Source organism: Rhea pennata, chromosome 3, assembly GCF_028389875.1.
Source record: "Rhea pennata isolate bPtePen1 chromosome 3, bPtePen1.pri, whole genome shotgun sequence".
NCBI lineage: Eukaryota > Metazoa > Chordata > Aves > Rheiformes > Rheidae > Rhea > Rhea pennata.
The window spans coordinates 109245042-109265803 of record NC_084665.1 but is presented as its reverse complement, the minus strand read 5'-3'; the positions used below and the strand labels follow the sequence as shown (position 1 = coordinate 109265803).

At 37.1% G+C, this 20762-nt stretch overlaps 1 long non-coding RNA gene across 1 annotated transcript; it reads left to right on the top strand.

Moving 5' to 3' along the window:
• Positions 1-1639: 1639 nt before the first annotated feature.
• On the top strand, positions 1640-6324 carry LOC134137962 (uncharacterized). Its single transcript, XR_009957786.1, has 3 exons — positions 1640-1789; positions 2904-2976; positions 6238-6324. It is a non-coding gene; the product is annotated as an uncharacterized LOC134137962 (long non-coding RNA).
• The last annotated feature ends 14438 nt before the right edge of the window (positions 6325-20762 follow it).

The following is a 20762-nucleotide window of genomic DNA, read 5'->3' as shown; positions in this document are numbered from 1 at the left end:
TACAGTAAATTATAAATCAATTTCAAGGAACAAGTTGATTTTTTCTTATTATATTTGTTCTCAATGAGACAATGTAGTAAAAATTATTGAAGATACCTATTTATTTCTTATACACCTTTTTAATACAAAACAGATACAATGATTCACTCAAATAGAGAGGAGTTTTCTTACAAGTGCATCAGGATATCATAGATGCAATGGTAGTATGGGTGTTGAAATTAATGTAATTCACTTTACTCCTTCCTGCAACAGCCACTGATATAATATCTAAATAGCATACTTGGAGGAAAATTCTCCCAAAGTGGTAAATGCTATTTTCCACATAATATCTCATCACTGCACAACTTGAAACAACTTCTGTATGCAGATGCTTTGGTTTTCAGATAATGAACTGGACAAAATATTTCTCCACAGTGTGTTGACTTATCTATGTGATTGAATGGTCTTCATGTACTTCTATTTTTCATTCTACTTCTAATCTTCATTCTATTTTTTCACTTGGAGAACCATTCCCAAACTCTGTATTACTGTCTGAAATTCTACCTAGCTATCTCTGTATATAGCATTACTGCTACCTGAACTAAAGAAACAAAACAAGTCATAACCCCAATGGATTACAGTGAAACTGGAGCAAGGGAATGTTGAATCAGGCCCACAGTATTTAAAATACAGCTGTGACAGAAGTGAGGAAGGAAAGAGAAATATGTGAGGATGAGTAACAAAATCAGAGAATTATATGGAAACTCTTGAATTTATTCAGGGGCATTCTCCACCCCACAACAAAATACGTTGGTTAACTTTTTAAATTTCCAACAAATTATATAAACTCCTTTTCTGTCTTTTCCATTGTACCACCTATTGGTTTATCCATGTGCTATTGATCTCTGTGAAAGAATCAGAGTGCACCATTTGATGTAGCAAATGTAGATGTCTACAATCATCTATAAAACTTTAACCCTTAGCCAAGGATCTAGTCAGTGATTTAATTCTTCTAATTAGTTAAATCTGTGACAAACTGCCACATTTTCCCAAGCTAATCTTTTTTTTTTTTTTTTTTTTTTTTTTTTTTTTTCCAGGAAAAGAGTCTTTGAAATTGGCCTCATTTTTTTTAGCTCTCAAGCAGAGAATTCTCTGTTGCTATGTTCTCACAGGATGTTTCTCAGCAAGCAAGTGTATTTATAGTAAATATGGGAAGACATGAATTTAGATTTCATTTGCCTTGTTGAAAAGTGTGACAAAATATACAAGCACTAATGCCAATGTCTCCAAAAGCCACTCAATGATAACAAGTCTCATTTTTTGATAGAGATAGCCTCTACTTTTTGAAAAGCAGACTCTTTAAATTAACCAAGTCAAGCCCCAGATATAAGGAAATTAAAATCACTATTTATGTCTGAAATATGTGTGTAAGAATCTAAAGAGAGCTAGATATAGCATCCAATACTCACAAACAGAAGTCCTCAGTTTTACCCATAATCAACTTGATTAAGTACTTGAAATCACATCTCAAAGAAATTTTAATGGCGATTCTGGTTTAGGACATGTGGTGACTGGTAAATAAAAAGATAGTGTAAGTGAAATAAACAAACCAGAAGTTTCCCTGGGCACTAATCAGTTTCATAAAGAAATGAATGTAAGTTTATATTTAGTAACAAAACTTTTTTTCACAGCCTGAGAGAAAGTATCAGACTGTAGGTCTAGAAACTTTGGACAATACTGCATCCAGATGCACTTTCTGCAAATACATGGAGACCAGAGCCTGAGGTTTTGAATTATGAACCCTGATGAGGTGAGACATAAAGGCTATATGCTGGTCTAGTGGGTGAACCTGAGTTCCTCAGGAGGCAAAATGCTGAAGGAAGGTCTGCTGAAGGCAGATTCATATATCTTAATCTTTATAATGTGTAGAAAGACGTTATGAACAAAGGACATAAGGAGAGCAAGACAGTACAGTAAGATCAATAAGGGTGTTGCTGTGCAGTAACCAAACTCCTTTCTATAAGAATGAGGACAACTGGAAAAGCCTACATTAATATGCAATAGGTAATAACAGTGTAACAGGAGTCTGGAGCCAAAATAGTAGGTGATGCTTAGTTACGTATAACTGTTAAGGCTTTCTTTTGCATTCTTGACTTAACAGGACAGGAAATCTCACAATCCTCTTGTAATACAATTATGGAGAGATTTGTTTTGTAAATGTTTGTGAATTGTTTAAAGACACAGCAATTAGCACAGTCCATTCTTACTTTTCCCCTTATTCATTTGAAAATAAACAATCATGAACCTTTCCTCCCTTACTCCATCAAAAATGAATTGAAAAATAAAAGATGTTTATGTTTCTAAAAGCAAACATGAAGTTTATACTTTCAAAATCACAAAAAGAGCATTTCAGCAGAAATATGTTCTCTAGGGATACTCAACACCTGCTTATATTAAATTCTGGTTTTCCATTGAAAATTATATCCCTTTGACAGAAAGGGCTGACATTTTTAGTTACCTGTACTGACTTCCCTTTAAGATCCCTGTTTGAAGTCAGGCAATCCTAAGAACAGCTGTGATACTATGAGTAAAGTGATAATGCGGGCAAAGGGAAGCTTTCAATTATTTATCAAATACAGGAAACGGCAGCTGCTTTCCCACTTTGTCTCCTTACATTTCTGCTGAAGAAATAGGCAGTGATAATTAACCAAACTGCATGGGAGTTACTGCACTGCAGTCCTTTAGGACAGTGAAATCCTTGAGGAGTGAATTCTGAATCACTGGAAGGTGCTCCCAGACAGGGTGTTATAATACAATCAGCATCTTCTGTGTCTCAGTGTAACCGGACTTTTTCCAGCATATAAGATCACTAAGCAATGTGGAATAACTTATTAATTGGTGAATGATATACTTCTCTTACACAGTGTATTTTTAAATCTGACTTTTTATAACAGACAAAGACCACTGCAAGCCTGGGGCTGACAGAGCCTTATAAAGGTGAGTACGTAAAGGATGTATCTGAATTTACTTAGAGATTGTATTTTGTTTGTGATGGAAATCTCTGATTCAGACTGGGTAATTCTTCCAGCACAGAAATGCATGTCGTGCTTTAATCAATTTGAATGCTTAACTTCAATTCACTTAATGTGATATACTTGGAAAATAGGGTGTAGTCTTGATAGCGTTACATAAACATGCTATTTTGGAAGCTTGCCACACTTAAAAAGACTTAGCAAATCCATAGGCAAAAAAAAAAAAAAAAAAAAAAAAAAAAAAAAAAAAGAAAAGTTCTAAATTTCAATTATAATAGAAGCACAAGTCTACCAAATAAAGGCCCCACACTGGACACAGTTACATGATAAAATGATATAGATTATGCAGCTCAGGATGCTAGCTAGTCAATGATCAGAAAGGTCCCTAAAACCTTTGCTTTCAGACTCTAAGGATTTGAAAAACAGTTAGCAGCTAGCAAACTAGCTAGTACTAGGAAAATACTGAGGTATTGCCCCAATTACTCTGGAGACAAGGTTCATTCCTTGGAGCAGTGCATGCACTCCATTGAAAAATCAATGAGGCAGAAAAACACATCAAAAAGAACTAGCTTGTAATGTAGATATATCTTCCTCAGACAGGCAATCTCAGGAAAAAATAAGTCTCCTAAAGAATGTCTAAGCAAAAATAGGGACACAATTTGCACTGTTTTGTAAAGCAGAACTTTGTACATTGCTCTTTGTCAGTAACCAAAAAGCAGAAGGATGAATGTATTTTGCTCTGTTGGAATAACTTGAAGGCAGTAGCAGAGGATGATGGATGTAGGACAGAAAAGCGTGGCAAATGCAGTAGGATGCTAATGTGTGTATATGTTAACAGTGACAGCTGGAGTTGCAATATGTCCATCCTTTATTACTCCTTTTCCTCCCTATATACCCTTAAAAGATATTCCTTCTTTTCACATATATCCTGGAGGTCCACTGACTTACTAAAAAGGCTTTACTATGCTCTAAACTTAATGAAATCACTGCAAAACAAACACAATGGCAGATGATAGATATTTCAGACTCTCAAAGACAAGCCAGGACCTGCCCAGATTCATTCTACTCCATTATAGACATCTGTAATTTGAGTATCTACCCTCAGACTAGTCAGGCTTAGTTCACTTCACCATCAATGAAGAGAAATCAACACTTTTGCAGTTTGTTTGAGCTGACCTCACGTGCATGTTTGTGCTGAGGTGAATCATGTTCTGGAAATGACTTCTCCTCTTTGCCTGCAAAAGGAACCTGTGGTGACTAGCTTGGAGGTAAATGTATACCTCAGATATCTGAAGTTAATGAAATGAATCTCATCGAAGTAGTTCTTTGTGAACAAACAGCTCATATATATTATGCACCGTTTTGTTTTGCAGCTAAGGGTTAGAGCATAAGAGGTCTTTAAAAATATTTGTTTCAAAACACTTTCCATTGTAGCAAAGAAGGAAGTCATATGAGAGCAGCTGTAGTATCTACAGTGAATGCAAACTCTTCCATTCCTATGGGTAACTAGTTAGTCAGTGCATTTCTTCAAATTCTAACTAATAAGAACATTATGAATTCCTTTTACAAATAATGCATGCTCAGTTTTGAGTAGGAATGAATCGATAATTGAGTGCAGATTATTTAGTTCTCTGGTCAGCTAAAAAATGAGAAAAATGAGAGTGACCTTATGGAAAGGAAATTACAACATCAAAATACAGAAAATTATTGCTCTTCCTATTAAATTAAACTAATTGACTATAATCTACTTTGTTAGGTATTTGTGTATAGTTACAGCTGGGTAAAGCCATTCATTCAAGACCATGCAGCTAATCTAACGCTTCTAATGGCTGCTTGTCTGTCAGTGTTAGATTTGGAAAGTGCTCATAGTATGTGTTTTGCAGAAATTTATTTCTTTCACTCCACAGAATGTCCTTGCACTATCCAAAAGCCACTTTATTTACTGTTTTAATAATTTACTGAATTCACCTCAAATGTATAGTTTGAATATGCATATTTTACATATTTAATAAAAAAATCCTAAATAATAATAAGATATTAGTAGATTCCTTAGATACAAGACAACGAAACTAATAGTAATAGTTCAGAAGTCTATCAGTTATTCCCACAAGAATAAATAAAGTATTTCACTTGTGCCTGGGTTTCTAAGCCCAACACCTGGACTGAATTATTTTATTATGGATAAAATGGTAATGGATTAAAAGTGTAAAATCAAGATGTGATTTGAGTGACTCCAACTTCGTTTTCTCTGATGGTGATGAGACCATCACCACTGAGATGTTCTGGAATCACCTATTGACTGCAAGATGAAAGTCAAGCTTAGAGGCAAGCTATCCAGCTTGCCTGACTTGTTATGAGTTCCCACGCCAAAAATACTTCAGTAAAAAAATGAAACAAAATGATTGGGGACTCTATTTTTAGGACCCCCAGCAAACCCTCGATACGAGGATGACTAAAAACCCATAAGAATTCATTTCTCACCTCATTTTACCTTTAGTCTTCTTTGGACTTTCATTTACCATACCAGATCAAGAAAAGAGTCTGATCAGGCTTACTCCTTGGCACATGATTGAACACATGGTACATATGAGCAAATGCCTGCTGCTTAGGCTTGACTTCTCCGAAGATGGACCCAGGCTGATGACTGACCTCAGGGTTCCCTCCCTTTCCCTTTCCCTTTCCCTTTCCCTTTCCCTTTCCCTTTCCCTTTCCCTTTCCCTTTCCCTTTCCCTTTCCCTTTCCCTTTCCCTTTCCCTTTCCCTTTCCCTTTCCCTTTCCCTTTCCCTTTCCCTTTCCCTTTCCCTTTCCCTTTCCCTTTCCCTTTCCCTTTCCCTTTCCCTTTCCCTTTCCCTTTCCCTTTCCCTTTCCCTTTCCCTTTCCCTTTCCCTTTCCCTTTCCCTTTCCCTTTCCCTTTCCCTTTCCCTTTCCCTTTCCCTTTTTTCCACTTCTACTTTTGCTTCTGGCAGTGTAGAAAATAAAGCTCTATGAGTTGGAATCACTGGCCATAATGAGGATGTCTATGCGGCAGATGTTTACATTAGTCATCTGAGTGTCCTTTGCCCTGGGGGGTAATTCATCTCATCCTAAAACACATCTATAATAAATCAGATGTGTGTGTTTCTTTCTCTCCATTGACTACCCATGCAACCTGTGGGCAGGGGCTACATTTTTAAAGACTGGTGAAGTAAGTATGTAATTTCAACACACTTATGTCTTTCCTGAACAGAGCTGAAGAAAAGAATGTATACTCAAGGAGAAGCTGCACAGGAGAAAGCTCTGAAGCGCTGCTGCACCCTGAAAGTTTTTACCTAGCAGTTCTACTACTAAATGATAGAATTTCGGTGGTTGTGAAAAATACCTTAACTACTTTAAAAAAAAAAAAAAAAAAAAAAAAAAAAAAGTCCTCTCCTGTAGCAAGGAGCAACATACTCTAAAATTCTGCCAAATAACATGAATATAAGGTTGTTATTTATTTCTCCGCTTTGTACACTGGAATGTTTGCTTGTCTTCCTAGCACATGAATGGTATGTTCCAAGATTTTTATCTATTTTTTATCTTGAAGGCAGCTGAAATTGCCTCTCCAGATGTTATTAAATAACCAAAGCATGCTGTAATCAAGCCGCCTAATTCTCTGGAAAGGGAAATAATTTCCTGTACCTTATTTACATATCTCTAATTTTTTATAAAGCTTGCAGAAGAGACTTATGACAATGGTAGCTGATGCTGTTTTCCCATTTAAGAGCAAATAGTTTGAATTCTCTGCTGCCATAACCCCACTCACTCCCATCAACTAGCCCCTCTGGGAATCCTGTAAGAACAACTTGAATAAGGGTGAGTTTGGCACTTTAGTATAAGGATTTAGCTATCCCACAGGAAGAGTATAAGAAGCCGAGTGGAAAATCGACATAACCTTTGCTTCTGTAAGCTTGAGAGCACAGGCAAAAGTAAATGCATCTCTTCTAAGAGAACGAGTTATGTGTTTGTTCTCTTAAATGCTAGCAGGATACACATACCTTTAATTGGATAATATAACCCTTGCACATTCTTCATTACCATTTTAAGTACAGTTCCCATTATGTATTCTGAAGCTGTAACTTCTAGCAATAAAAAGAAATATAACACCTTAAGCTAATGGTCTTGAAACATTTGCAGACATGGATACTTTCAAATAGTCCAGCTCAAAATTAAATTTGTTTTTGAAGAACAAAAATTTCAGAGTTTTTTTAGTTTCTGCAGTCTTGCTCCACCCTATGTACAGATTTCTCCCCGAAACTGAACAGTATGAAGTTAAGCAGAATATAAACCAGACCATAAAATAAAAGCATGTGTGATTTACTATATAGCTGACATAGTACCTTAGTTTGGAACTCATCTTTTATCACATTATTACTAACAGGCAAAGTGTTGTTTAGAGCAAAGGATGGAAAGTGACATTACAGAAATTTTCTCTGCGTTATTGTTGTGAATGTATATGTCCAGCTTAAGTTTTTTCATATTGTTCTGTGTGTGAACATATAATCTCAAACTTTGGTCTTTCCAGTAACAAAGAAGGAAGGAGAGGAAAACTAAGATAAAAAGAATATCCTGCAAAAAAAATCTTATTTTCTGTCTCAAAGGGACATAGGGCAGACTCTGTAGCTTAACGTCAGAGTATGAAATGTAAGAAGTTCCTCTCCTTTATCCCTACGCATCATTAAAGGCCAAATCTAGCCTCAAAAATCATCCTCTTGAGCCCCATACAAGTTGGTTCTATGATAGCCTATTTCAAGAATTTACCAGTTTTTCAAATGAGGCCTTATTAACAGTGGATGAAGTTCTACAATAACTTCACAACTCAGTAGACATGTCCTGGGACTTAGTTTGTCGTGTTTTGTTGCTGCAAAATCACATGCAGATGGTTTATTATGTACAATCACTCCCTGTTCCCTTCTCTGACCTATGTCCTATAACATTAACATTAGATATTATAAACCTCAAATGCATTAACATTTGAGAGTTTTCATCTTAGAAGTCATATAATCTCAATGAAAGACATTCATTAAAAACAACTCACACTCACAACAACTAAACTTCTCATTAATGTTCTTTAAAGGTCAGGGAAATGATGAAGGAAAAAATCTATAGTAATATTTAATAGTAATGGTTTACATTTATAAAGCACTTTTACTCCCAGTATGCCAAAGTATATTAAAAAGATGATGTATGGAAACATTTGTACTAAGGGTGGTTTGCTGCAGAAGAAAACATGTGTATCACAGGAACTGAATTTTGAATAATTTGCTGGGATACACAATGTACCATCTTAGTGTATCATTAGGTTCTAAATGTGACAAAAGGGGCCCAGGCACCAAGACAGACCTAAGCTGCTACGGCCCAACTCAAAATGAATACTCAGAAATGTTGTAAAAAACTGATTTTTTTTAATATCATGTAAGTTATTATAAAGCCATGAAAAGTTTCAAGTTAGAGGTCATGCTACCTGGAAGGAGAAATCGATATAAGAACACCAATAAAATTTCATGCTGTGCAATATATTACTATGTAAGTGTATAACTACAATTCATTTTATTTCTTTAAAGAAGTAAATCAAAGTTTATGCTGGGGACTTTAGGGTCACATTTGACTCATAGAGATCTATTAAGCCTGTTCAGCATTTCACAGATAGTAAATGGTTAATGGCAATATATCTATTTAAGGAATCCCCTTAATAGGAAAATAACTTTTCCTTAGGAGAAATGCTTTGAGGCTGTAAGATGACACATTTCGATAGTTCACTTGCAATCTATGCACTCTAGTAAAACAAAAATATAGCTAATGACAGCAACATAAGAAAGATGGGCTCTTCTGAAGTATCATTCTGTCCAATGAAACAGATACCAGAACACAACTTCAGCTATGGGGCCAAAAGCAGAATCCGGAATGGTCGTTAGGAATGGTGTTATGTCTTTTACCTGCTATATATTTTATTGTTTTGTCTTGTAAACGTTTCCAGAGTTCTGTCACTAAGCATGTTCAATTTTACTCTGAAGAATAATTGAATCTTCTCATTTGCTTCTTAACCTTGACTGGCAATAAGCAGAATTTTTCAATGAACAGCTGACTTACACAGTTTATTGTGTTCGTATGAAGAAACAGGGTCTGTACAAAAACACACTTCCACAAGAGACAGAGAAAACACTTATTTCTCTGCAAGGCCCAGTTGCATAAATGCCATACCAATGAAAGCAACAGCCTATGACAAGTAACATCCAGCATCATGGCATGCAAGCAGCCAAATGGTGTAAAAGCAGCTTAAGAACCAAAGACTATACAAACTAATCACAGCAGGTCTACTCAGAAAAGCGATTATCCTGGGAATCCCTTTCTTGCTGAACAGATCCATTCTTCAGTTCCACCCCACAACTGGAAAACTGCCATTAACTTCAGTGAGCTTTGAATAGCATGTAATGCATATTTAGGCCTATATGCTTATGCTAGTGACAACATTAAATTCTTAATGCATGTTACTCCTTTTAGCACTGCAGAGCCAACAGAGGGGTCTGAGCAAGGGAGCTGGACACTAGGCAGGCTTGTGCTTCATCAGCAGATCCGTCTCCTCTGTCCTGATCGCTGTTTCCTTGCTGCTGGTGATGATTATAAGCCAGGAAAAATCACAGCTGTTGCTTTAAAAACCCTTTTCAGCAGAGTAAATCTGATCCTATATCAGATTGGCAAGACAATTAACATAAAAGAATCTGTTGCTGATTTTGCAGCCTTACTTTTTAGAAGCTATCAAACAGAAAGCTCAAAAATAAGAATCTGCATTAAAGACATCATCTTTACATTCTCTGCTTTAGAGGAAAGAAAAAAAAGAACCAGCTGTCATTATACCTGTTTTAAATTGCTCAGGATACACATTTTAGAAATGCTGAGAAGGATTCAGAATACTCCCCCAGAATTGGATTATTTTTTAAAATACACAATTCCCATTCACAACAGGGGTCCAAAATCTGCAAATTTCTTTTCATCATGATTTCACATCACATAAAATTATTTATTCTAAGTATATGATATCATGCTCCAGTGCATAGTTAGATTTTAGAGACATAGAAATGGTAGTAGAAGGAGATTTGTGTGCTTGAGCAGAAAAGTAGGCCTTTCTCAACAGACAAAAGAAGGTAAGGAGAAGCAAAGGCTATTGCAATGCTGCCACTTACTGTCTAAACAGGAGAGGAGTCACTTTCTGCTTTCTAGTGCGTGATAATTAATCAGAATAGAAGTAACAAATTGTGTTAAAGCCAGGAGAACTATAATGCCAGGAAAATAGCAGTTTTTGTCTCCTTTATCTATTGAGACTCTAAGGTCTTCAGAGCAGGATTTAGCTACTGCTGTGAAGTTTTGTGCTACTGGAGCAATGAATGTGAGTGGGACTTACAATTACTAGCCTAATACTAACATCCTAATTAATAAAGAAGGTAAAGACTATAAGAGGGCATAAACACAATCACAGTGTTACACTTGGCTATGCAGTCCTAAGTCATTTGTGGTAATTGGTAAATTAGTAAATCAGAATTAACTGATACTTCTGAGGGAGGGTGACATGTCCTGTAGAGTAAGAGTAGCTCCAAATGATAGTACTTCTATTATTCTAAGGTCTTTAGATAATCAGTAGAGCCGCTCTGAAAATAAAATTTTGACAACTTGGAATAACTGCAGAACCTAAACTACTTAACACCTATATCTGCCTGTGTTCTGCAGTGCCCTGGCTTTGTTTTCCCTTTCTGATGTGAACAATTTATTGTGCAAAATGATTTTTGAACAGCTGCTGATGTTTGGAAATTTCTGTTTTTGAGATCAGAAACTGAAAAACAAGAAGACTAAATCCTACGTCAACAAAGCACTTAACTTTCATTGAAATTGATTTAATTGATTTCAGTGCCTGAATACTTCTGAAAATATGAAATTTAAAGAGATCTAACAATCACAGAGGAATTGTATAGTGAGGGAAGGGTCTGAATATTAGCTTATGGAGTTCAAGACTATCATTGAAATGACCCACTGGCTGAATCAAGAATATTTCTTTAAATGTTAGTAGTCACTTCATATTACCTGTAAATTGAATTCAATAATTTATTCTTGCACGTGGCTTATTAAATTCTAATATCGGGGGCTTTAATACAATTCAGTTTAATTAAATAAGGTCTCTTTTACCATCAGGATGTATGTGGAAACTTAATTGGCATTTATGAAAATACCCTCATTTTAACTGTATTAGTAACAAAATCTGTAAAGCTCTTTCACAATGAGTATTTCAGCTTCCGAAGAAGCTTCTCATATGAATTACCTATTAAATAGACTAAAATACCAATATGTATTTGACTTTTTGCAGATAGAAAATCTACATTTGTACTTGATTTATTCTGGAGCCAAAGACCTAAATGCGTGTGTTTTCATTTCTCATTTATTTTATGCCAAATTCTTCCTATTTATTGCCTCAAATTAGAATCAGCTGGGGAGTATCTTATCTAACAGAGTAGTTTTTTGCATTCTGTATGTAGTATAAACAATGCATTTTTTCCATTTATATGGATTTAATGGTGCTTTTGAAAGATTTCTCTGATTTGCCTCCAGACTCTCCATGCTGAGAGAATTTTTCCTTCAAAGGAATTTGCAGGAAAGAGAAAGCTAGAAAGATGGAGCACTTTCCAGTCAGCTCTTCTGGACACCTGCTACAACTTGCCCTGCTCTCTGGTCAGACTTTTGCTTGTTTTGACTGGATCCAGTCAAAGGGTTTCATGCCCTTTTAAGCTCCATCAGTCTCTGGATGATGAGTGATTGCTATTCTTAGCTTCAGGCATACCCAGCTATTAATCCCCTGTCTGTCAGCCTTGGGGGAGTGGGTCTCCGACCGGCAGTATGCTGAGCTTCCCAGACCTCAGATGCCTTGCTTGGGCATGTTCCCAATCAGGTACAACTTGGGACTGGCAGCTTTGGTTTTTAATTACACTCTGAGCACTGAATGGCATGACACTTGCTGTGTTTTGAGAGAAAATAATAATCTAGTCATTTAGACCCAAAGTGCATGACTTCAGCACAAGAAATAAATTGAAGCTGGAGCTGTTATGTCTATGTCAGCAAGTTGTGTGGTGTACTAAGAGCAGCTTTATAGAGAGACCTAGTGCTAGGTCGCTGATGGCCACACTTCACACATTCTGGGCAGATTTTGCACTACCTCTAGTTTGGTCCCACAGACTGAACAATTTCTAATGGTTGGAGCATGCTTTTGGGTTTTATTTCATTCAAAAGCAGCCCCAAAGCATGATAAACAGAGATAACTAGGAGAGTCCCTTCAAAAATGAACTTCTGATCTGAAGTAAAATTCTAACATGATTCTTACCTGTAATTCTTACCTGTGAATCTGGCATGTGTGGAGGAGTTTAAATGTACCCCTGATTTAGGCTGCTGGTAACAGCCATTCAGTAAAAGTATCCCAGGTGAGCTAGGCTTGCCTGCACAGCCTGGACCCAGATGCCAGCGGCTAGGAACTTCACGCGTAGGTGTCTCACTCCCTCTATATTCACAGTATATGTAACAGGAGTACCCAAACCTAAACTGTGAAATCCATGTCTGCAGCCAGGGACCCAATTTCAATGATATGCTTCTCTGTCTAAACAGCTGACCATTAGATTTTAATCAAGAAATCTCTTGGGACACTAGATTTGCAACCCTTCTTTAGATATCATGCTTTCACCATCCTCTCCAGTACTTCTTTATACCTTTTATACTGTTTAAATAAGCTCACTCAGTGTATAATACTGATGCTGCGATATTAGTCCATGCAAATCTATGGACTAGAAGTGAAATAATTAAAAGTACTTAAGACTATACCACTCATGAGATCACTTTCCTCATACTACTCCTTTTACTGTGTCTCTTGATGTCAAAAGACATATTTGAAATGCTTTCATCCATATTTTATCTTTTCACATTTGCCTAAACCTTCTCTCTTTTGTGTTTTTTAGTCAGTCAATTTATGCTGTTTCTATGCATATGCCTAATGCATCTAGAATCACTATTTGAATATAATCTGGATATTTTCAAGCACATTTCTGGAAGGTGCACTTTAAATCTTGGAAAGCTTAATTTAAATTCTTATTGTTTAAATACTGCAGAAGTCTGACATGGCAACAGCAGCTCTGTGACCTGCTGTGCCAATAGCCCAGGTCTTTTTACTCCAAAGCTCCATCTTCTTTGTGGAGTCTGATCTTTGATTTTCACAGCCACTCCCCCCAGTCCTGTTCCCTCATCCCTCTCACAGCCTTCTGGCAGCCAGAGCCAGCAGGAAGAGGAAACAGCACCAGAAATCCTTCTGGAGAGGGGGATATTAAGTCAAAGAGCAGTGAAGATTTACTCAATACTCCGCCTCTCAGGTTCCTATCCCTTCTAACATACAGTTTTCTACCTTCTATTTTCCCCTTGACTGCTTTGGGTAACCTCATTTCCCTCACTGTTTTCTTCACCTTTCCATATCTTATTATGCATATTTCATCAGTCACCACTCTTATTCTTGTTTTTGAAGATTATAGGTGGTGGATTTGTGACTCCTTGTGTACATTTTCATTAGCTAGAGTCAAAAGAAAAAAGGTTATTTCTTTATTGGTGAAAAATGCCGAATAGATAAGTATATTTTAAGAACAACAAGAGTAGGGATGGAGGGGGGGAAGAACTTGCAATAAGGCACTGTGGTTTGGATGAGAGTATTACTCTGGAAATACGTTATCCAGCAATAGCCTGGATGGTGATTGCCTCTTGGGGCTTGTAATTTGCTGCTTGGTGTCCACCAAAAAAGACTTAACCCGTGGAAAAGATGAAGGAATAGGACCTCTTGGTGAAATACTATGTATGTATACATAGATGTTTCCACATCCACACAGATTGTTGCGGTCACTAAGGTAGGACGGAAAATTTACTCATTAGGTTATTAGGAGTGAGGTCTGCTGAAGTTTTGGAAGAAGCCTGCCTGGACTGAGATCTATTGTCTCGAAGTATGAAGGAAAATATGCCTGAAAAAATGGTTCCTGTTTCAGGAATATTCGACTGCATTTGTGCATGGGAATCCAATTACACATATCACATCAGTATTGTGGAAAATGATGAAGGGAATGCGGAGAGAGGTTGGAGAAATACACACTGAAACACATGGCAAATGTCACTGAGCAAATGCATAATGCTTTTTTGTGGCTCTTCTGTAGGGAAAATGCTACGTGAACTCCAGTGTACCTCTATGGGGAGTATACTATAGACTTGCATTTGTTCTGTTGAAAACAGCATAGAAACATCTTTCAGGCCTCATGTAAATAGGGAGAAAGAATATAGTTTAGAATTTATTAATAGTTCCAATAGGAACTGCAGCAAGGAGTCACCGCATAATTTTCAGAAGATGTTGATGTGATTGAGATGAACTATGAATATCCTCTCCCTTTTCTGATAAAATAATGAATGAATTCCTTGAAATAAAGGTATTATAATGGATTTAGAGTGAAAGTGTAAAATATTTAGCACGAATAGAGATGGAACAGTAAATCATAATGAGCACCTGAACTGGGTGAAACTTTATGGTCTCTTCAATAGGAAACTCAGAATAATATAATTAGGGATACTACAAGATATAGAGTTTGAGTGTCGAATCTTATGCCTTCCTCAAAATTCAGTGGCTAAGGAAAGTTATTATTTTTGCAAGAAGTCAATCATGATACCAGCACAAAGATTCAGATTCTATATCTCCTGAAATTTTGACTAGCTAAAATTTTTAAAATCCCTTTTAAACATTCCTTTAGTCTCACTTACATTAGTCATAATTTATAGTGGAGAGGAAATTCTGATTCAAACTTATTTCTGCTAATTTTTTTCTGATTTTTTTACTACAATATATTTATGACTATGTTTATGACTAAAACAGGTTTTCAGGAAATAAATATCCTTGAGGCAAGTGAGGTAGTTAAGAAAAGTTTTGCTTTTTTCAGGTGGGATACTTTTTCATGGGTTTTCTCTTTTTTTCATATTTGCAATTATGTAACCCCACATGGTCAGTAATCATACTTGTGCAATGTATCATGAATGGACAATTATACGTAATAATCAATAATAAGTATTCCTAGTACAACATTTGAACCTGCTATTTGTGGTTAATATTTGCAATTTTGATTACAGAGACTTGGAGATTGCATTATGGGTATAAAAAAAGAGATAACTTGAGAACATAATCATTAAAGCAAATGCACTTTTTATGCATTCCTCTTTTAAGAGATAAATTTAAAAGTTAGGATTTTCTTTCTGCTACAGACAATTTTTTTAATAAATAATACTCTTTAGTGATGTTAATTATCATTTCTTCCCACTTGTCTGGTTTTGACAAGCTTCAAAATATCCACTTATCATGTAACAAAGCTCCCACTCTGCTATTACCAACATGGGAAATGTGCTTATAGGCATTTTGTCAAGCCCTGTAGTTAGAATAGTCAGCAAAACCTACTCATTCACGTTTCTCATGAGCTTTCCCCCTCTCTTTCCCCCTCCTCTCTGACCATCTCAAACAAAAAGCTGGCTCTGTGTTTGCAGTGTACTGTGAACTGTTTCATTGCTGGTGATTAAAACCAAAGTCTAACCTTTGTGGGAATTTATGGAGTGGTAATAAATCCAGTACATGCCATCCATATGCTTTTCAAACCTCCTCATATAACCTTTGTTTTTTGTTCTGGGATAAAGAAGCATGGACTCTGCTAAATTTAACAGCTTGAAAGAGGGAAAATCCCTACGTCCCATCCTGTGTGTCCCCTGCCTCCCCCAAGTGCTATGTTTATAACAGGAGATTAGAGGGTGAGAGGATACTTCACCAAAGTATCCTAAACTCTACAGAGGCTGGAGGCTGTAGATGACACAAAACTGTCTTTGCTTTTGTCAGATGTAAAAACAAGTTAAGGAAAGACCCAAATAAAAGGAACTGAGGCAGAGTACAGTTACATGGAATAACACAGAAAAAGTAGGATATAAATTTAATCTGTTGTGAAAACAGAGTAGTAATAGTTACAGCATTGTCCTTCAAATGATATTAGAAATGTGTGAGACCCACATCGATAACTAACAGACAAGTTAGGCCCAAAGTTTGCTTTATCAGAACAAAAAGCAAAGGAATGGTGTATGCAGTCAGTTTTGTACTAGTGAATATTTGGGAGAAAATGCAAAACTGCACTCAGGTTTCAGCTCTCATCTTTGGAGTTATACAGAAAGCTAAAACTGACTCGCTAGCTGAGGGCTTTCCTGTTCAGAGATATTTACAGCAGGCATGATCCAAGAATGATTGGGACTTGGCAGGGAAAGAGGCAGAGTGTGTGCCCATTCTACGTTACGCTCTAGGAGTCAATAGCCAGCAGTTTCTGAGGAACCGTCTGCCAACTTGCTCTGGATGGGACTACAGGACTTAAGGATCATATTTGTTGTGAAGATAAAAAAGAAAAAAAAACACTGGCTTACTGGCTCTTGCTTATTTATAACATTTAGTTAACCATTTAGTAAAATGTCTTCTAACTGTTTATCATACCTATTCTATGCACAATTCTATAATAGAGCTAGTTTCATGACAATAAATAGCAGAGAGAGTGCAATCAAATTCATCAGCCCTTCCAATTTAAGACTTTTAATAGAAAGCTGAAGTACTTAAGCTGAAGACTTTTCATCAGAGAACATAACCTGATATAGTAAAGTGAGAAATTAAGCAGCAAATAGTCATTGTTTCATTCCTCCAAACTGGTCACCAGGGAGTGGAAAATACAGGCTTTGTGTGCCGGCTGGCAGGCTTGATTTCCCCACATGGCAAAAGTGCTTTGTGCCAGCGGAAAGCATGGAAGTCCATTTCCCCAGCAACTGTCCTTTCCTTTCTTCTCTCCCCATTCATTACAAGCCTTTTCTATTCCGCAAGATATGAAGCAGAAGTCCTACAGATAGCAAAAACTACGAACTTTTCTCTGTGAAGTATTTTAAAATCTTGAAGGTTTCTTCTTCTCTTTAACTTGGAGTACAGTAAAATTTAAAAACTCTTGTAAACAGCCCTTCTAGCCTGTGCATAGTGGCTCACTGGCTCAACGACACAGCTTCCCCTCCATTCTTGTTTCCTCTTCAAGGCACAGTTGCATTCATTGATTAGTTGATAGCAGTAATAAGTTACTATCACCTATGCAATAGCCACGAGAGGGAGTTGAGAATGCTTTCCAAAAAGAGAGGGCTTCATCACAGTTATTTTGGAAGGAATAAAGTAAAGTGCCAGAACACTAATACTGAACAGCACAGATAGCTCATGGACAGAACAATTCCCATACACTATTTTGGATCATTTCAGCATAAAATGAGCTCTGGCTTTCACAGTTATATGCTGCCACTAGAAATGTTGGCTCAGAAATTAGGATCTGTGCTCCAGTTTTAAGGGAGACTCTGCTTAACCTGATTCAGACACTTTGGACCATCTCTTTTCCCTAGCAGAACCTTTCAGCAGACACCCCCTCCACCATGCCCTGGTGTCAGACCTCTCTCCTATCCCAGCTCCTCTGTCAAATATCTCCCTTAAATACCCTTGTTTCTAGACTTTTGCTCAGTCAATGCACATTTTTGTCTCTAAGCTTCTGTAATTTCTTCCCACTTCAGCTCTCAGATCCAGTCTCTCAATCCTCAGTCTCCCTGGTTTGTCTCATTGCCTCCCATCCCAGTTTCCTAGCCCAGTTAACCTTCCTTGACTTAATGAGCTCTTCAGTCCTCTACTGGACTGCCCCACTCTGTTTCCTTTCCAGACACAGTACTGCCTTGCAAATACCTCCTCACTCACAATCCTTGCCCCATAGACTTCATTTTGGCCTTTCCTGTCCCGTTCTCCATATCATCCAAAGTCTTTCTGCTTTCTGAGTTGTCTCTTCCCCCTTCCTTTGAAACCAGCTGATATGACCTCTTGCTCTCCTACATGTTTTTTTTTTCACTGTTTCTCCAGCACCAGCTTCTCGTCCTCCCTCATTTCCTCCACCTGGCTCACGATCATTAGCCCCTGCAACAGTGCTGCTCCAAGAACTAGAGTTAGCCATGACTAAGCCCCATTTCTGCAGCTCACGCAAGGCACTGTTTAGAAAACTTCCTCATGTGTATTCCTATTTCTGCTGCCAGCAAAAGCAGTGTCTGGAAGCTGCAGCTGGAGAAGAAACAGAGGGGTGCTGCTGGGGAGCTTAGAAGATTTGGACTGGCTTCAAATTTCCTTCAATGAAGCGTAGGGAGGCAATTAATGGGGAAGCCTGGCACAGTGCCCATCTGCAGAGCCTGCCTCTGCTCTACAGCTGGCCTTGTTCATTTGAACATTTTCTTTGGTTCAGTTCACCACATGGCTTTTCTTCACCAGGATTAGCTCTTCAGTTGTTGTAAATTTATGCAGCCTTATTGAAGGTAATGTAGTGATGCTGGTTTACAGCAAATAAGAATCTGGCCATCTTTTCTTTTTTTCTTTTTGCCTTTAAATGGAACCAAAAATTGAAACCAAGTTTCACTTGGTGTCATGTCAAACCTCCAAGTTAGAAATAATTTCAGCATAAAACCTCAAAGTGGTCTGGGTGGATATGAAAAGGCTCATGAACTTTAAGGAATCTTTAAATGGGCTTGATTTCAGTTCCATATATGTAATTATCTCATGTGGTTCTAAGTGTCAGGTTTTACTGCAATAATTTTGCATTAATTAAATTTATCTCCAATTGGAAGAATATACGTTAAAATGTACATGGTGAATTCAGACTTAAGTATTTGTTAATCCTTATTCTGGGTCCCATATCTTCAACAGTCTGAAATTCTCAGTTTCACAGACTTCATGGAAGTCAAAGGTTAAAGCTACATTGGGAAGTTAGGTTAGAGCTAAAAGATGATTTAGGGATCTTGAGACAAAAGCATTTTTAGGCAATCTTTAGGCAATTCCTGAAGTTAGGCAATATAGCAGCTATATTTTAGCATTTTTCCCTGGAATGCGATCCAGAAACAAGAACTGTGGTCTTCAGGGCATGGGAAGAGTTATATAATTCAAAATGTTAGTCCAAAAACCCTGTGCACCAAGTGGAGAGAGCTAGCCAATAGAAATTGCCGAAGATGGGTTATGGTGGAAATTTTCCTTGGAGTTTAAGCACAGAGTTAGGGCTCAAGGCAGGCACATTAACTAACTAAAATATGTTTTAGAGTTAGCTTAATTATCTAGGAATAATTAAGACCTTATTCTAGGTCAAGATAAGGCCTGAATTCCCCTGATACTCAAGCACTGTTGTCAAAAATTGTAGCTGATTCTATGTAATTTCTGGGCATTAATATGTTTAGGAATCTGTGCCAGACCTCAATGATTGTATGTTCTATGCCTATGCTAGATGTGCATCAAAAGTATAATGCTTTTCAAAAGATAGATATGGAAATGGACTAAAAAGGTAGAACAAGATGCTGATCTTTTGTGTAACTATTTTATGTAGTTAACATAGGAGTTAACTATGTAATTAAACTCCTTAGGTATAAATGGGATCACTTAGGGTCATTTAGGTTCATTTATTGCCTTAGTTAAAAAAAGGTATTTAAGCCACAAATTCCTTCTGTGAAGAAGAACATCTTGGATGTAAGACAGATGTGAGGTAGCCAGTCAGAAAGGGAATGGGTGCTGGCAGCGTGGCTGGGTGACATACTAGTTAGGATTTCCAGTGGAAAGGAAAGAGGCTTGGGCCCTAATTCCTGCATCTTGAAATTCAACATTGCGCCATGTAAAAGACAAGCAACCCTGAGTAGTTCTTGGTATGCACAGAAATAGGACTCCAAGGATTTTTCAGTGATGACATTGGTGAGAGAATTTTTAAAATGATATGTGAGGACGTAACAGATGCCCAGACAAGTGACACTCCTAATGAACACACTGCAAAAACTTTCCATGTGCTTCAAAATAATGCAAAAACAAAACAATGAAACTCTTCAGACTACTGTTGGTCAAAACGTTATCAGAGAAAATCCCCTAGACTACTAATAGAAACCCTGAAGTTGAGATTTGTGTGTAGTCATCGTAATGCAACAGTGCACTTGGCATCAGTGCGCTGCAGGCAGTGTGAGTAATCTTCTTCCTCATGTGGTCAGAAGAAGAGGAACCATGAGATTCAAAGATTCAGAAGCTGGAAAGAAGCAGTACAGTCCAGCAAATCCATGTTGTGCCCAACACACAAACAAAGGCCACAATAGAAGGTGTTCTAGCACATAATTTAGAGAAATTACTTTCCCTTTTACCAATTTTTCCTGTAAATATGATCATGTGTTGATTATTGTAGAATGATACAATATTCAACAGTTTCTAACTTCTTGTTCCAGCAAGATGTTTCTTATTCCTTCACTGAAGCGCTCTCGCCCTCCCAATTTACAAACTTAGATCTCTTCCCCATATTGTTTTTCTGGAAAGTGAAAAAGCATTTTCTTTCTGCAGAGGTACTTTGAAGAGTAACTATATAATGATAGTGAAGGACTTAAGAAAAAAATATTGTGAGCATGTTAATTATTTTCTCATCTAACCTCTCCTCCATGTGATTGAAAGAAAAGCAAAACTAGATTTTGATAAAAATGATCCTATTTACGAAGAATGCCTCTATATATCCCTTCTTAGATTAAGGCAGAATCCTCAGTGTCCTCTTAGTTGCCTGCAGTCAAATTATTGCTGCATTTGTTGTTGCCTTTTTACATTTG